Source organism: Callithrix jacchus, chromosome 21, assembly GCF_049354715.1.
Source record: "Callithrix jacchus isolate 240 chromosome 21, calJac240_pri, whole genome shotgun sequence".
Lineage (NCBI taxonomy): Eukaryota > Metazoa > Chordata > Mammalia > Primates > Cebidae > Callithrix > Callithrix jacchus.
The window spans coordinates 2662600-2668878 of record NC_133522.1 but is presented as its reverse complement, the minus strand read 5'-3'; the positions used below and the strand labels follow the sequence as shown (position 1 = coordinate 2668878).

Below are 6279 nucleotides of genomic sequence, written 5' to 3'. Positions count from 1 at the left end.
AGGGATTATCACCACTGATTCCACAGAAATACAAACTACAGTCAGAGATTACTGCAGACAACTCTATGCACGTAAACCAGTAAACCTGGAAGAAATGGATAAATTCCTGGACACCTGGACCCTCCCAAGCCTGAACCAGGAAGAAGTTGAAACCTTGAACAGACCAGTAACAAAGGATGAAGTTGAGGCAGCAATTAATAGCCTATGAACCAAAAAAATCCAGGTCCAGATGGGATCACAGCTGAATTCTACTAGACATACAAAGAGGAACTGGTACCATTCTTTCTGAAACTATTCCAAACAATACAAAAAGAGTGAATCCTTCCCAAATCATTTTATGACACCAAGATCATTCTGATAACAAAACCTGGCAGACACTTAACAAAAAAAAGAAAACTTCAGGCCATATCCATAATGAACATAGATCAAAAATCTTCAATAAAATACTGGCAAACCGATTGCAACAGCACATCAAAAAGCTGATCCATCATGATCAAGTAGGCTTCATTCCAGGGATGCTTCAAGGTTGGTTCAGCATACACAAGTCTGTAAATGTAATCCACCACATAAACAGAATGAAAGACAAAAACCACGTGATTATCTCAATAGATGCAGAGAAGGCTGTTGATAAAATTCAACAGCGCTTTATGCTAAAAACTCTCAATAAACTAGGTATCAAAGGAACATATCTCAAAACAACAAAAGCTATTTACAACAAACCTACAGCCAATATCATACAGAATGGGCAAAAACTGGAAGCATTCCCTTTGAAATCTGGCACTAGACAAGGATGCCCTCTCTCACCACGCCTATTCAATATAGTATTGAAAGTTCTAGCCAGAGCTATTAGGCAAGAAAAAAAAAAAAGGTATTCTGTTAGGAAAGGAGGAATTCAAACTGTCTCCATTTGCAGACGATGTAATTGTATATTTAGAACACACTATCATCTCAGCCCGAAATCCCCTTAAACTGATGAGCAACTTCAGCAAAGTCTCAGGATACGAAATCAATGTGCAGAACTCACAAGCATTTCTATACATCAATAACAGACTAACAGAGAGCGAAATCATGAGCGAACTCCCACTCAAAATTTCTACAAAGAGAATAAAATACCTAGGAATACAACTAACACAGGATGTAAAGGACCTCTTCAAAGAGAACTACAAACCACTGCTCAAGGAAATAAGAGAGGACACAAACAAGTGGAGAAACATTCCATGCTCATGTTTAGGAAGAATCAAAATCATGAAAATGGCCATAATGCCCAAAGTAATTTATAGATTCAATGCTATCCCCATCAAGCTACCAATGACTTTCTTCACAGAACTGGAAAAAAACCACCTTAAACATTATATGGAACCAAAAGAGAGCCTGTGTAGCCAAGACAATCCTAGGCAAAAAGAACAAAGTAGGAGGCATCACACTACCTAACTTCAAACTATAATACAACACTACAGTAATCAAAACAGCATGGTACTGGTACCAAAACAGAGATATAGACCAATGGAACAGAACAGAGTCCTTGGAGGCAATGCCACACATCTACAACCATCTGATCTTTAACAAACTTGACAAAAACAAGCAATGGGGAAAGGATTCCCAGTTTAATAAATGGTGTTGGGAAAACTGGCTAGCCATGTGCAGAAAGCAGAAACTGGACCCCTTCCTGACACCTTACACTAAAATTAACTCCAGATAGATTAAAGACTTAAATGGAAGACCTAACACCATAAAAAAACTTAGAAGAAAACCTAGGCAAAACCATTGAGGACTTAGGCATAGGCATGGACTTCATGACTAAAACACCAAAAGCATTGGCAACAAAAGCCAAAATAGACAAATGGGATCTAATTAAACTACAGAGCTTCTGTACAGCCAAAGAAACTATCATTAGAGTGAACTGGCAACCGACCAGAATGGGAAACAATTTTTGCAATCTACCTGTTAAAAAAGGTCTGATATCCAGAATCTACAATGAACTAAAACAGATTTACAGGAAAAAAACAAACAAACCCATCCAAAAGTGGACGAAGGATATGAACAGACACTTTTCAAAAGAAGACATATATGAGGCCAACAAACATATGAAAAAGTGTTCATCATCACTGATTATTAGAGAAATGCGAATCACAACTACATTTAGATACCACCTCATGCCAACTAGAATGACAGTCATTAAAAAATCTGGAAACAACAGAATCTGGAGAGGATATGGACAAACAGGAACACTTTTACACTGTTTGTGGGAGTATAAACTAGTTCAACCATTGTGGAAGACAGTGTGGTGCTTCCTCAAGGACCTAGAAATAGAAATTCCATTTGACCCAGCAATCCCATTACTGGGTACATACCCAAAAGTTTGTAAATCATTATAAAAATACATGCATATGTATGTTCATAGAGGCACTGTTTACATTAGCAAAGTCCTGGAACCAACCCAAATGCCCATCGACAATAGACTGGACAAAGAAAATGTGGCACATATACACCATGGAATACTATACAGCCATAAAAAGCAATGAGTTCGTGTCCTTTGTAGGGACATGAATGAATTTGGAAACCAGCATTCTCAGCAAACTGACACGAGAACAGAAAATCAATACCACATGTTCTCACTCATAGGCAGGTGTTGAACAATGAGAACACATGGACACAGGGAGAGGAGCATCACACACTGGGGTCTGTTGCAGGGGGCCAAGGCAGGGAGAGCAAGGGTGTGGGGAGGTCATGGAGGGATAACCTGGGGAGAAATGCCAGATATAGGTGATAGGGAATGGAAGCAGCAAACCACATTGCCATGTGTGTACCCATGCAACAATCCTCCATGATCTGCACATGTACCCCAGAACCTAAACCACAATTGAAAAAAAAAGATCCTGGTGAATGTCCTGTACCAAAATTTAAGATACCTATTTATAGGAGGAGAAGAACATTGGGCTCTTAATCAATACCTCATTTCTGTAAGAAACACCACTGGAAAATGTCAACATTTGACACTTTTCTTCCTTTTGATAAAATCTTATGTCATATTTAAAAGCTTCTGCTTTCAATAAATGATATTTGACTTTTCCTCAAAAAAAAAATTGTCTGTACTATTTTTCCCAGATCTTTTTTAAACATTTCCCACTAGGGTAGTATAATTGTTACAACTGATGAGCCTATATTGACACATTATAATCACCCAAAGTTTATAGTTTACACTAAGGTTAACTCTTAATGTTGTATATTTTATGTGTTTGAATCAAAGTATAATGACATGTACCAGAAATTGTAGTTATCATACAGAGTAGTTTCACTTTCCTAAAAATCATCTGTGCTCTGCCTATTACTCCTCAGTCCCCACTAAACTCTTGACAACCACGAAACTTTTTACTGACTCCATAGTGTTGCCCTTTCCAGGATGTCATATAGCTGGAATTATAGTGTATGAAAGCTTTCCAGATTGGCTTCTTTAATCTAGTAATAGGCATTTAAGTTTCCCTCATGTCTTTTCATGCTTTGATAGCTCATTTTTTTTTAACACTGAATAGTATTCCCTTGTCTTTGGATGACATGAATGTGTCACAGTTTATCCATTCACCTACTGAAGGACACGCTGGGTGCTTCTAAGTTTTGATACTTTTAAATAAAGCTGTTATAAATATTCACATTTTTGTATGGACATATATTTTCAACTACTTTGGGTAAACAGCCAGGGGCAGGATTGCGGAATCATATGCTAGGAGTATGTTTAGATTCATAAGACATTACCAAATAGTCTTCTGCAGTGGCTGTACTATTTTGTATTTCCATTAGCAATGAGTAGGAGTTCCTGTTGCTGCACATTCTTGTCAGTAGTTGGTGTTTTCAGTGGTCTGGGTTTTGGACACTCTATACAAGCCTTTTCAACTAAGTCTTTAGAAGGCTTTATTGATTAATGTTTAGAGTTATATTTTCTTAATTATTTCAAAATATTATAATAGCTATATTTCCTTTCAATTGATACTAATTAAAAATACTTCATATTGTTAAAATTTATGGAAATTTACAATAAAGTTAATAACAATGCAGATTGTTTTTAAAAATAAGATGCAGTGCTATTTCTGCTATAGCTGATAAGTAACCATGGCAGGTTTCCAGACATCTATTAGAATTTCCAAGGAAATGTTACCATAGCAACCCTAAAAGCATATTATATGGTTTTAGACCATTAATATTCACTGATATTTCTTTAAATATAGATACATATGTAAATATATCAACTCATAATTAAACACACTGATTCATAATAAATTAGTTTGTAGCATTTACAACATTGCTGCTTTTTAAAATAAATATAATACACTGATCAAAATCCTTTTTTTTTTAATGGAATACTTCACAAATTTGCATGTCCTCCTTGCACAGGGACCATGCTGATCTTCTCTGTATCATTCCATTTTTAGTATATGCGCCGCTGAAGTGAGCATTGGTCCAAAATATTTTGATCGTTTTAACTGCAGGAAGAAGTATCTAGAAAGCCAGCTGTGAGACGGATAATTATTGGTCAAATTAATTTATGTACACGGATTCAATATTCCCAAATAAATGTCCTCAAATTCACCTCAGGTATTCTCTAAAAGGAGACCCTAACTAGAAGTATGATTTGATCTTGAAACTTAAGATTAATCACCATTAGAAAAAGAAAAACCAGAAAATAAACAAAGTTAAAATCAATAAAAATTATGTAAATCTATACTTACTAATGTTGTCAGTATACTCTCAGTGAAAAAAAGCAGCCTGGAAAGGCGGAGTATGATCTCATTTAGTCAAATCATACAAAGGGAAAACAGATGAAAAACATATTTACTCAAATATTAACAGTGGTTATCTCTGAGTCGTGAGATTTAGGGTGATTTTTACTTTCTTATTTTATAATTTCTATATTGCTTAATTTTAGTTGCAACAAACATGTATGTGTCTTTCAAAAAATAAAGCTATTAAAAAATTAAAAAAAGAAAGTGTTATCTATGTAATCCACTACATTAATTAAAAGAAAGAACATGTGGTAAGCGCCATAGATATTGCAAACTATTAACAAATCCAAACGTGTCGTCTTGATAGCAAGTGCACTAAGAAACAAAAACTGCAAGTAAAGTGCCTCAATTGTGAGAAAAAGTATCTAGCATAAATTTACATCAAATTATATATTTTATATATAAAATTGCAACATATCATTTTAGTATATAATTATATATAAATACAAATATAAAATTTTATATTGTATTCTATTTATAACGTTATATAAAAACTCCACTTATCATACTACTTCCACGTCAGATATTGAAAGAAGCTCTGGAAAGGCCAGGAAAGAGATCAAATGGGAATCCTTTATATGAGAACAGTGGACCCAATTCCGGCCTCTCAACCATTAATGGGAAACAAGAGTTCCAAAAAGTACAGACACAGGCAAAGAAGCAAAGGCAATACCTTAATTCTAAGCATCCTTTTCCTTAACAAAGAGGAGTTGAAAGGTGGCTGGCTTCATCCTGGAAAGCTATTAATTGAACAAAGGGCGTTCAGGAGGTTTAAAATTGCATACTTGACAATTGAGACTGTCTCTCAGCCATTTTTCTTGTCAATGACGGCCCCCAACCGTCCACTCCCACGTTGTCGTCAGGATTGTTAGCCTGAGACTTGCGTCCTGCCACTCCCACGTTTCAAAATCACTGAGACTTGCCCACTGTCTACCTCATGAAGTCTCCACTGCTCTTGACATGGTGAGGAGTCCAGCTGCTAGTGAGAAACTTCAGGTAACTTTCCAGGCCCAGTCTGAAATGATGATAAACCATTCACCTGGGAGGCGGCTGTCCCCACAGCAGACACGGTGCACGGAGCACTGCAGTCTCTGAAGGGAGCAGCTGGCAGTGACTCTGGCTCCCCCTGGCCATCATGCCCTTTGCATCTCTGCATGTCTATTCCCAGCAGGGTACCTCCATTCCTGGGTCTTTTCATCTGAGTCCGCCTGGGCTGAGGTCCTTCTCAGGTACCTCTGCCTAAGCCTCCCTGGAGACATGGCGGGCTGGGCAGGGGAGGCTGGGGAGACTCTGACTCAATGCGCAGTTCATGTCCATATTTAGTCCTTCTCCCTCATCCTCTCCGCTACTTCAAGGTCCATAAAACTGCTGAGCTTTTGCTTGTGACTCCCTCAATAGTGAGATGATGCTCACATCTGATCTGACCTGTGCATTGTTTTATAGGGCAAAATGCAACAGACGGTCCATGCTTTCTCGGATTTCAGCCTCTTGCCTATCCCATCAT

The 6279-nt window shown here is 37.3% G+C and overlaps 1 non-coding gene across 1 annotated transcript; it reads right to left on the bottom strand.

Moving 5' to 3' along the window:
* Nucleotides 1–4341: 4341 nt before the first annotated feature.
* Nucleotides 4342–4446, bottom strand: LOC118150053 (U6 spliceosomal RNA). The gene has a single exon (XR_004737814.1). It is a non-coding gene; the product is annotated as a U6 spliceosomal RNA (small nuclear RNA).
* Between the last annotated feature and the right edge of the window lie 1833 nt (nt 4447–6279).